This window comes from Schistocerca serialis, chromosome 9 (genome assembly GCF_023864345.2).
Source record: "Schistocerca serialis cubense isolate TAMUIC-IGC-003099 chromosome 9, iqSchSeri2.2, whole genome shotgun sequence".
Taxonomy (NCBI): Eukaryota; Metazoa; Arthropoda; class Insecta; order Orthoptera; family Acrididae; genus Schistocerca; species Schistocerca serialis.
Window position 1 is genome coordinate 152,326,222 of NC_064646.1, and position 12,685 is coordinate 152,338,906.

Consider the following 12,685-nt stretch of genomic DNA (forward strand, 5'->3'; position numbering starts at 1 on the left):
TCTTTTGCTTACATTAATTTTTGATCGACATAGCTTTGACAGCACAGACAGATGATTTTGAGAAAGCAGAGCTGGTGCTGGCAAGAGTTCTGAGAATGTTTTCTGATTACTGTAACAAAATACACCTGTAGCCAAAATCACACAAAACTGAAGTCTGCACTTTCCTCCTACGAAACAGACAGGCAGGAAGAAAACTAAAAGTCATTTACAAAGGCATCGAGCTAGAACTTTGTTTCACACGCAGTTACTTGGAATTGCCTAACATAGGTCAGTCACTTTAAAAAAAAAGTGGCATTTGTTAGTTAATTAGTGTCGAAATGGCGTGTAACGAGTCAGTTTACAGCATATACACACATGTTCAGTTTAACATAATGAATATGTTTTTGTCCTACTCATGCAACTACACTTGTGTTCTATTCTCACGGGCTATTAGTGTTTGAATACAAATACGTCCATGAAATAGAAGGACTTACGCAAAGAAAATGGTTGTAGGTTACATTTAAAACGTGATTTGCTTCGAGACAGATATGTTATGGAGCGAATGATCAATTATGTTTGTTGCTGCCTATTGAACTGCTTTCTGAGCCATTGTCAGCTTTAATAATGGGGAGTAAAGGCCATTTTATTCCTCCAGTGTTGCAGATGTTGATATAAATATTCTTCTCAAATTGTGACTGACTGTATACGACGAATGTGATTAGCAAATACTCGGGGCGAATCAAAAAATGTTACACTTACAAGTTGTGGCCATTTAATAAACGACATGCACATAAGCAACACGTCTATGACAACATACAATATAAGTTCACTTTTCCACATAGTCCCTTAACAGACTGTAAACATTTATTGGTACGAGTAACCAGCATTTCGATTCAAGGTGCAAATAAATCACCTCCAGCGCTATGTAACCACCTGGATACGTATGCTTTCACGTCCTAATCGTTTCGGAATCATCGGCCAGCGAGATCCTCTTTCATCTTGCCGGACGTGTGATAATCGCACGGCGCTTGGTCTGGACTGCACGGAGGATGCTGCCATAGCTCCAACTTGAATCGCTGCAGCATTTCTGAAGTTTAGCTGGCCAAGTGCGGTGTTGCGTTATCGTGCAACAAAATCAACCCGGCGCTCACTTTTCCACGCCGCTTTTCTTTATTTGCCTTCCGCAACTGGTGTAACGTTTGACAATACGAAGCGGAGTTGATCATCGTGTCTTTCGGCATAAATTCCACGTGAACCACGCCCTCCATGTCAAAGAACGCTGTCGCATCACCTTTCCTGGCGAAGGTTTGACGTAGACCTTCTTTCGTTGTGTTGATGTGATGTGCACCCACTCCATGGATCTTCTCTTTCTTTCGGGGGGTGAAGCGGTAGACCCATATTTTATCTCCGGTGATGATTCGACGCAAAAACTTGTTTCCCTCCACAGAATACCGTTCCAAACATGATAATCACGACTGAAAACGTTGTCCCTTGTGAACATCGGTAAGCAGCCATGGGATCCAGGTGGCACACAAATTGCGATATCCAAAGTGCTGGAGAACACACTGTCATACTAAATGTTCAGCATGCTGGCAATTTTCTGCAGTGATATGCGCGGATCCTCCCTAATGATAACACGGTCAACATTTGCAACGGTACCGGACGCTGGCGAGCCTGCCATCGCGATATTCGTCAGTGAGATCCGTGCATCCGGCGTCAAACTGCTTACGCCACTTTTCAATACCTGGGCGAGAGATTGCCACAGCTACAGCAGTGATTTCACAGTCTATGTCTGTGTAATTGAGCCGTTTAGCCCATAGAAATCTGATCGTTGCACGCACCTCCAATTCGGTGTGTGTGTGTGTGTGTGTGTGTGTGTGTGTGTGTGTGTGTGTGTGTGTGTGTGTGTGTGTGTTGGGGCTCACGGGCGCTCAACGCCGAAGTTACCAGTGCCCTGACACACATTAAAAGAAACGAACGAGGACAAAATTAATAAAATGTGGGCATACGCGCAAAGAAAGGGGAAAAGACGAAAAATGCTGCATAAGAAAACAAAACGTAAGTAAAACGATAAAGGAGCGTCTAGGACGCCACAGGAAATTGTCACTGGCTGGCCTCTTACGTAAAACATGGTCGAACCTGTCACCCTGCGAACAAATTAAGTTCCTCTCTTTAAAATTTTGCTAAAAACATTGGACAAGTCACATAACCAAATTCGTTTGATTATTTCCTAAAAGAGAGGGCAGATCCGTCGGCAAGTCAGCCGCGGCCCGCTGTCATAAAATAGAACGCAATCCAGTAAAAAGCGGTGCACAGTGATCTGGACGCCACAAGCACCACACAATTCGGAATAAACATCCAGTTGATGCGCCATTGAGCGTAGCCCACTCTGCGCACACTACTCGACGGGATACCACACCACCCTTCCTATTGGACGTGTCGGCATTTACTGTGGCATACTACATATTGGCCACGGTCACGATACACAGCGTACTCTCGCGGCTAGCAAGTGTAACTTACTTTTTGATTCGCCCTCGCATGTATTGCAATCGTGTAGTCAAAATACATAGCTCCCTGAAGAGGTACCTACTTGACAGCTACAGGTGAACAACATGCATTATTCTTACTGCTCACGTCTGTGCAATCAATACTTTTCTTCTAAGTGATGAGTTACCCCAGAAAATTGTTTCGCAGGACTTCATTAAGTAGAAATATGCAAAATATACCAGTAGGTTGATTAGTTTATTTCCAAGACTAAGAATTACACCAAAACAAAAAACAGCTGAACTTAATTGTTCGACAAGCTCAGTAATATGCTTCTTCTACTTAAAGTTTTCCTGAATATGTGCACCCAAAAGTTATTTTTTTAAAAAATCTTTAATTCAATTTCATTACATTATACATATTAACTGTAACAGTTGTGTTACTAAATGTGACACTTCCGTCACTCAATGTAACTGGGTTTTCTCTTTTGATGCTGTCAATTGTCAGGCTGAGCATTCGAAAGCATTCTGTCAGGGTGAAAATATTAAATAAATTAACTTTTGTCTCTTAACAACATGTGGGCAGGATGGGTTCTCCCTTGGCTCGGGTATGAGGTCGAATGAAACATCATTTTTACATAAGATAACTTTTATTGAAGATTTGTACAACTGTATCTTACGGGATGTTCTGGTTCGGAGAGCGGCAGCTGTGTCGTTTGTGAAGTCTTCTGCTGCGGCAGCGGCGGCGGCGGCGGCGTCTGATTACGCGTAGCGGTGTGTATCTCGTGTCGCCGTCTCGCCCAGTTGACTGGAGACGCGCAGCGCGAGGTGGCCCGTTTAATTATTGCGAGCGAAGTCGTGCATCGGATGGTGATACCTTGGATGTGGCGTCCCAGTTTTTCTCTTCTCTAAACGGCCGCGTGTGTTGTGCGTCGACCAGCGGAGCGGCGCGGCGGGGCAAGGCCAGTGTCCCGAACTCGAACCACGGACTCCCGCTTGCCAGTCTTCAGCTGTCAGGTCTTCATCCCAGCTCACAGGTGACTGCTGAGGTGAGGCCGTCTCCTTCCCGTCCTCACGAGTCACCCGGGTACGTAAAAATCAGACTTCAAATACCTTTTAACTTCTGTCTTCTGGCGCCGCGGCTGCTGCTTGCTATTCCATTACAGCGGCGGACTTGGTGCGTCTGTGCATGATGCAGTCTCTTCTTGCATGACGGTCTTCAGCACCGAAACTGACTGAAAACTACTGCTACTCTTCTTTTCTTCCTTCGTCTCCGTCCCCGTCTCCGTCTTCGTCTTCATCTGTCGGGCCCACCGCGTCTCGCGTATTTATTCACTTCAGTTCACTGGAGGTGAACGACTTCACGGCCATTGCCTCTTCTTTCACGTTGAAAACCTTCTCGAAGAATCTTCTTAACGTCATTGGCTCTTGGAATGTAGGCGGGGGCCTCTGATCGCATGTGACGACTGAGAAACACGTGAGCCGGTCATTGCCTCTTCCGTCACGTTGAAAAGCTTCTCGAAGAATCTTCTTAACGTCGGTCATTGGCTCTTGGAATGTAGGCGAGGGCCTTTGCTCACATGCGACAACTGAGAAACATGTGAGCCGGTCGGGCGATGCCCTGACGGCTGAATCGATAGCGCCCGCTTATGTGGAACTTGCTGACTTCAAGGTCATTGTCTCTTCTGTTCTGCCCGCTGAATGCCAGTATGTAACTCTCCAAACTGAACCAAGTTTTCCATTTATATTCTAATTTCTAGTTCACTTTGATTTCACTAATTTATTTACTTAAGTACCACTCAACATAACCCACTGCCTAACTACATTAGTGGGTCCTATTATCATACAGAAAAAATGCAGCTCTCTATTCTACATTAGAGGTATTCTTAATTGTGTTCTTACCGCTATGTGGTTCCTTATTCTACTTAATCTACGAAGAAACTTATGCTACCTGCAGCGTTACAGGTGTGCCAGTGCTCTATAAACCTGATGGATGTTGGCCTGGTCCACTGAGCTAATCCCAGTGGGCATGCCCCTGCCACTGGGCTGGCCAGTAACTTGGTATCGCTGCAGTCTATCCTAAAAGCCTTATCCTATCTTCTACATCTAACCTAATTTTACATCTACACTCCTGGAAATTGAAATAAGAACACCGTGAATTCATTGTTCCAGGAAGGGGAAACTTTATTGACACATTCCTGGGGTCAGATACATCACATGATCACACTGACAGAACCACAGGCACATAGACACAGGCAACAGAGCATGCACAATGTCGGCACTAGTACAGTGTATATCCACCTTTCGCAGCAATGCAGGCTGCTATTCTCCCATGGAGACGATCGTAGAGATGCTGGATGTAGTCCTGTGGAACGGCTTGCCATGCCATTTCCACCTGGCGCCTCAGTTGGACCAGCGTTCGTGCTGGACGTGCAGACCACGTGAGACGACGCTTCATCCAGTCCCAAACATGCTCAATGGGGGACAGATCCGGAGATCTTGCTGGCCAGGGTAGTTGACTTACACCTTCTAGAGCATGTTGGGTGGCACGGGATACATGCGGACGTGCATTGTCCTGTTGGAACAGCAAGTTCCCTTGCCGGTCTAGGAATGGTAGAACGATGACGGTTTGGATGTACCGTGCACTATTCAGTGTCCCCTCGACGATCACCAGTGGTGTACGGCCAGTGTAGGAGATTGCTCCCCACACCATGATGCCGGGTGTTGGCCCTGTGTGCCTCGGTCGTATGCAGTCCTGATTGTGGCGCTCACCTGCACGGCACCAAACACGCATTCGACCATCATTGGCACCAAGGCAGAAGCGACTCTCATCGCTGAAGACGACACGTCTCCATTCGTCCCTCCATTCACGCCTGTCGCGACACCACTGGAGGCGGGCTGCACGATGTTGGGGCGTGAGCGGAAGACGGCCTAAGGGTGTGCGGGACTGTAGCCCAGCTTCATGGAGACGGTTGCGAATGGTCCTCGCCGATACCCCAGGAGCAATAGTGTCCCGAATTTGCTGGGAAGTGGCGGTGCGGTCCCCTACGGCACTGCGTAGGATCCTACGGTCTTGGCGTGCATCCGTGCGTCGCTGCGGTCCGGTCCCAGGTCGACGGGCGCGTGCACCTTCCGCCGACCACTGTCGACAACATCGATGTACTGTGGAGACCTCACGCCCCACGTGTTGAGCAATTCGGTGGTACGTTCACCGGGCCTCCCGCATGCCCACTATACGCCCTCGCTCAAAGTCCGTCAACTGCACATACGGTTCACATCCACGCTGTCGTGGCATGCTACCAGTGTTAAAGACTGCGATGGAGCTCCGTATGCGACCGCAAACTGGCTGACACTGACGGCGACGGTGCACAAATACTGCGCAGCTAGCGCCATTCGACGGCCAACACCGCGGTTCCTGGTTTGTCCGCTGTGCCGTGCGTGTGATTATTGCTTGTACAGCCCTCTCGCATTGTCCGGAGCAAGTATGGTGGGTCTGACACACCGGTGTCAATGTGTTCTTTTTTCCATTTCCAGGAGTGTAATAATTGGTGCGTTGGCCTTATCCGGTTATTGTACACCCTCCCCCTCTAGTCCAGAGCAAGGCGGATTCCAGCCGTGAAGCGGCTGGCCAAGTCCCGGCCCGGCGGAACAGGAAAGGTGCACGGAGTCTGAGTTGGTGTAATTTTTTACTAATTAATGGTTTTCCCTTAGAAAGTTCTTAAGGACTTTTTTCGAGATTTCGTCTGTTAGCTTGTTCAAGACATTGAAGGTGTTGTCATGCCTTAGTAGGTGGTACGTGTCGTTGTTCGGAAGCTGTTGTCGTAGGTCGTTGGCTATGTCATCGAAGAGGTGGCACTCATACACCACATGTTCTGGGGTGCCTTGCACGGCACCACAGTCACACGCGGGTGTAGCCTGCTTCCCAAACCGACATAGATATGTTGGCTAGGGTCCATGTCCAGTAAGAAAGTGCAGCATTCCTCTCGTAGGCATGAAGTATGGAAGTTTTGCTCGTTCCTCTATATTCGGTAACAGCTCATAGGTTCTGCGTCCCGTATCCTCATTGTTCCACTGTTCCTGCCATAGTTCGATCCCTCTCTTTTTAATCGCGTTTTGATCCCCAGCGTAAACCCCAAGTATCTCCCTAATCTTATCCCTATTCTCCTTCTTCGCCAAGTACCAGGCGGCCTGCTCACGGATTTTTATGTCCAGTGGACAGATCACCATTAGCACAAGAAGCGCCCCTCCAGGTGTTGTCCTGTATGCCCCTGCTGAACGTAGGAGCATGTTCCGCTGCACTCTTCTTACGGCTATAGCAGGCATGACCCTCATGAGTCTGTGTGCCCAGACCCCTGATGTGTATCCTACTATTGAAGTTAAGATACTATTGTGATATAGTTTGATTAAATTGGGTGGAAGATGAAAGCGTTTGTGGCCTATTCCAATGAGGTTGTTTAGTAATACTAAGGATTTTTGAGATACGGTATCAATATGTGATGCGAAGTTCCACCTCTCATCGATGACTACACCAAGATATCGGGCCTCGCGGTGCCGAAGAACTGGCGAGCCATTGATTCTCACAATGGGATTTCTGACCAGTTGGCCTTTGAGTAACAGATACGTTGATTTATTGGGCGCGATCGCCATTTTTGTTTTGTGGCACCATGATGTAAGTGTAGTTATGCCGCCGACCAGCAGGAGGAGGTCGTCTGCGTATATTATGACCTTTAGCACATCGTCACTGCTCTTCAGGTCTTCCAGTAGCGGCTCCATGTTGATTTCCCAAAAGAGAGGTCCTAGGACAGAGCCTTGAGGACATCCATTGGTGACTGACTTTGCCGCTATGGACCGATAGCCAGACCTCCCTGTCTGGACAATAGCTCCTCAGACAGCTGTATAGTAGCCCTGGACAGTTCTTCTCCCGCAAGCAGGAAGGGCCACCACAGGTTGTCGAAGGCTCCACTGATGTCCACCACGATGCCGACGACATACTTGTGCGGGGCGGAGTCACAGACCTCGGCAGCCAGGGCGATTGCGTCAGACGCAGAACGCCCAGCCCGGAAACCGAATTGTCTGTCACTCATCCAGCACAGCATACGGTGTGCTGTCAGTCTGTTTGCCAGTAGCCTCTCAAAAAGTTTGCCCAGTATGTCTAATAAGCAGATGGGTCTGTACGATTTGATTTCAGTGGGATCATCATCTGGACCCATTATGATTATGTTTGCCTTTTTCCAAATTGCTGTGAATTTCCCGAGTCTCAGGCACTCGTTGTATAACTTAGTGAGAGGAGCTACCAGCTGGCGGGCAAGGAATTGCACCACCTCCGCAGTAATGCCATCTGGGCCAGGAGCCTTTCCCCTCTTTAGGGCCTTGATCTGGGGAGCAACTTCCTCTTCAGAGAAGGGGTAAATTCTGGTGTTGTTTTCATATGCCCTTAGGTTCTCTCTTCTTATACTATTCTATTCTTTTGTGTCATTTTCCTCCACATCGTCAGGTAACAGGACCCGAACGAGGGCCTCGGCAGTTTCCTGCCATGTGCCCGTCATCCGGTCCCCATCCCTGACGGTGGATAGCATCATAGGTGATCTTATTTTTTCCCGTACTAGTTTGTACGGGACCCCCAGGGGTCTGTAGCCAGTTGGCTTTTCACATAATTTTCCCAACTTCTGATCCATACTTTCTCTGTAGATCTGCAACCATCTTTGTTTTTCTCCCCAGACGACACTCTGCTGGTAGTACCTCCTCGCCCTCCTTACAGCCTGGCGCATCTGTCCTAATTCGACAGACCATGGTGTGTGGGTGACCGCAACGGCTCTCCTCCTGGTTGGTACAGCTGCTCGTACCGCCCTGGTAATCGCTTGTACCAGTTCTTCGGCGTACTCCTCCACGTTTTCGTCACCCTCCAGCAATGTCGGGACCATTCTACCATATTTACTCACTCCTGTTGTGTACTACATCAGTTGTTGGTATGTCTGTATTTGTTATACAGAACTGCCGCGCGGGATTAGTCGAGGGGTCTCAGGCGCTGCAGTCATAGACTGTGCGGCTGGTCCTGGTGGAGGTTCGAGTCCTCCCTCGGGCATGGGTGTGTGTGTGTGTGTGTTTATCCTTAGGATAATTTAGGTTAAGTAGTGTGTAAGCTTATGGACTGATGACCTTAGCAGTTAAGTCCCATAAGATTTCACACACATTTGAACATTAGTTATACAGAACTGAATATAATGTGTTTTCTCAAAATGTAAGGAGAATTCGTTTTTAGGGAACCACTTAATAGTTCTTCGAAAACGATCATTAACAATCTTTTCTGTTGCTTTCTCTCGAAACGGATTTATTGTAACACTTGTATCGTCTGGAAAAGTGTTAGGCGGAAGGACATTCACATATATAAGGTATAGAACTGGACCCAAAAATGAACCCTGTAGGACTCCCTTTGTGATTTCTCCCCCACGACTAAAATTTTCAACCCTTCTGACATTGTCTGAATTATTGAATACAACCGTTTGCATTCTGTTAAGTATGATTCAAACCATATAGGTGAATGTAATGTCGTGAATTCCATAAAACGATTTTTTCTGGAAACTAGATGATAATTATTTAAGTCTTTGTTGTTACTGGTTTAAAAAGTCCATATTTTAATCTGCCTGGAAAAATTCTCTGTGTCAGTGAAGCATTACAGTGTCACTGAGGACATCACTTACAGCAACTTTTGAGGACTGTGTTTGAAGTTCTACCAACATCATATGAGCATTCGTTTTTTAGAGTTTTTGTAATACTGCTAATTTCAGTGAAGGTTGTCGGTTAGACCGTCAGCGAGAGCGCACAGCTAGTTCCTGGTGCTAATAAGGCGAGTACACCGTTCTTTTGTTACATATTATTACGAGCTTAACGGGAGCGACTGCAGTAATGGATAGGTACTGTGATTGCTGTGTACAGATGCGAGCTGAGTTGGCGACCCTTCGCTCACAGTTCTAAGCTGGGTTGGCTTCTGTCACACAGCTTGACGCTGCTGCCAAGGTGCGTCACTGTGGGGGATCGAACGCGGGGATGCGAGGGACGTCGAACACGTCCCACGTGTCTTCCGATCGGTCCACTGCTGTAGCCGCCCCTGGTACTGCCTGCACTGAGGTTGACCCCTAACCCGTGGTCGAGTGGGAAATCATTTCAAACTTTCCGAGGGGCCGATCGTAGGGGCTCCCCGGATCGTTCGGGCGTTATCTGTGGCTCACGATGTCTCTGAGCCGAATGCAGTCGTCCACCCTGTTCTAGAGGAAGCTTCTCGGCCCGCAAGGTCTGGGCATTCGCAGAGGGTGGGTTTGCTGGTAGTTGGGAGCTCCAACGTTAGGCGCGTAATGGGGCCCCTTAGGAACATGGCTGCCAAGGAGGGGAAGGAAGCCAGTGTGCACTCCTTGTGCATTCGGGGGGGAAGTCATTCCGGATGTGGAAAGGGTGCTTCCGGATGCCATGAAGAGACAGGGTGCAGCCAACTGCAGGTGGTGGATCATGTCGGTACCAATGTCGTGTGTCGCTTTGGATCAGAGCAGATTCTGTCTGGTTTCGGGCGGCTAGCGGAAATGGTGAAGACTGCCAGTCTTTATTCCGAGATTAAGGCGGAGCTCACCATCTGCAGCATCGTCGATAGAAACGACTGTGGTGCAGAGACGAGTGGAAGGTCTGAATCAGAGGCTCAGGCGGTTCTGTGACCGTGTAGGCTGCAGATTCCTTGACTTGCGCCATCGGGTGTTGGGTTTCCGGGTTCTGCTTAATAGGTCAGGAGTCAACTACACACAGGAGGCGGCTACACGGGTAGCGGGGTCTGTGTGGAAGGGACTGGGCGGTTTTTTAGGTTAGAGGGTTTCAGGGAACCAAAAAAAGGGACGTCCGTTTAAATTGGGCAGGTAAAACACAGTAAAGTAGTTGTAGAAACGATTGGTATTGTAGTTGTAAATTTTCGTAACTGTGTTGGGAAAGAACCAGAGCTCCAAGTCCTAATAGAAAGCACTGAAGCTCAAATAGTTGTAGTTACAGAGAGCTGGCTAAAGCCGGAAATAGGTTTAGCCGAAATTTTTTCAAACTATCTAATGGTATTCAGAAAGGATAGATTAAATACAGTTGGTGGTGGAGTATTTATTGCTGTCAGAGGTAGTTTGCCTTGTAGCGAAATTGAAGTAGATAGTTCGCGTGAAATAGTATGGGTAGAGGTTATACCTGACAATCGGACTAAACTATTAATTGGATCGTTTTACCGACGCCCCCCCCCCCCCCCCAACTCAGAAGATATAGTTACTGAACAGTTCAAGGAAGACTTGAGTCTCATTTCAAATAAGTACCACGCTCATACAATTATAGTCGGTGGTGACTTTAATCTACCCTCGATATGCCGGCGGCAGGCATAAAACGTCATTCGAAATTCTACTGAACGCTTTCTCGGAAAATTATTTTGAACAATTAGTTCATGAGCTCACTCGGAGCGTAAATGGTTGCGAAAGCATACTTTACCTTTTAGCAACATACAATCCTGGTCAAATAGTGAGTATTGTGACGAATACAGGGATTAGCGACCACAAGGCAGTTGCTGCTAGGCTGAATACCGTAACACCTACAACCATCAAAAAGAAACGCAAAGTATATCTATTAAAAAAAGCCTATAAAAATGTTCGCAACGCCTTTTTAAGTTACAGTCTTCACTCCTTCCGATCTGTTCATGTAAGTGTAGAAAAGTTGTGGAATGTTTTCAAAGATATAATATCGACAGCAGTTGGGAGATTTATACCACATAAATTAATAAGTGATGGTACTGAACCCCCATGGTACACAAAACGGGTCAGATCGTTGTTGCAGAAGCAACGAAAAAAGGATGCCACATTTAAAAGAACGCAAAATCCCCAAGATTGGCAAAGTTTTACAGAAGTTGGAAATATGGCGCGTACTTCAATGCGAGATGCTTTTAATAATTTCCACAACGAAATTCTGACTCTAAATCTGGCAGAAAACCCAAAGAGATTCTGGTCATACATAAAGCACACCAGTGGCAAGACGCAATCAATACCTTCACTGGGCGATAACAACGGTGAAGTCACTGATGGCAGTGCCATTAATGGAGAGAGTTATTAAACACGGTTTTCCGAAACTCCTTCACCAAAGAAGACGAAGTAAATATTCCTGAATGCCAATCAAGAACAACTGTCAAGATGAGAAACAGAAGTAGATATCCTCGGAGTAACGAAGCAGCTTAAATCACTTAGTAAAGGCGAGGCCTCCGGTCCAGATTGTATACCAGTCATGTTCTTCTCAGAGTATGCTGATAAAATAGCTCCACATTTATCAATTACAGTAGAGCGTCGATTATCCGAAGTAATTGGGGGACATGGGTGTTCGGAAAACTGGTTTGTTCGGATAATCGAACTGTACATGTTTATTTGCCAAAAAGAAGTACTGTACAATAAATTTATTCATAATAACAGGCATCTCTTTTAGTATTACAAAGTAACATACAAAGACAACTTCAGTAGGAATATATAGTATGTGGCACAGTTTATTAAACAAAAATATATACATATTACATACGCATTTTGCATGAACAATACAAACAGTATACAAAATTAACGTTTAAAAAAATCCTTTATTTTGGTCTGTCTAAGCAAGCCTACACGTTTAAGAGCAGCTAAGTCATGTACTTTTTTCATTACAGATATCTGAAACTGGTCACTTTCATCTTGGGCTTCAAACCATCGCAAGACAGTATCTAAACCAGTGAACGCCTCAGAAGCTGTTGGTATACTTTCATCTACACTTTCTGGAGCACTGATTGATGAGATGCTGGCGGCGTCACCTTTATCAGTGACGTCGTTTACAATCTCGCTGTCCTGCATGATTTGGTGTCCTGGATCTGCATCATTGATATTCATCCATTCATGATCGTGTTCATCACATTCGTGGCAATTTATTTCTTTTAGCATACCTAGAATTACGGACATATCATTCTGTTCGTCATTTTCAATCATACCTTGTGAATTTTCTTCTGTGTCCAAAATTTTATTCCAGGCTTTCTTCAAATTCTCTTCCTTTACACTATTCCACGCTGCGCTGATCATGTAGGACGCGTCTTTCAAGTCATTATTCTTATGATTTCTTAAGAGACTTTCTTCTCCATCCTCTTCTCTTTCTAACAATAACTTACGCAACAATTCTTTCCTGTAATATCGTTTGAAAGTCTCAATAACGCC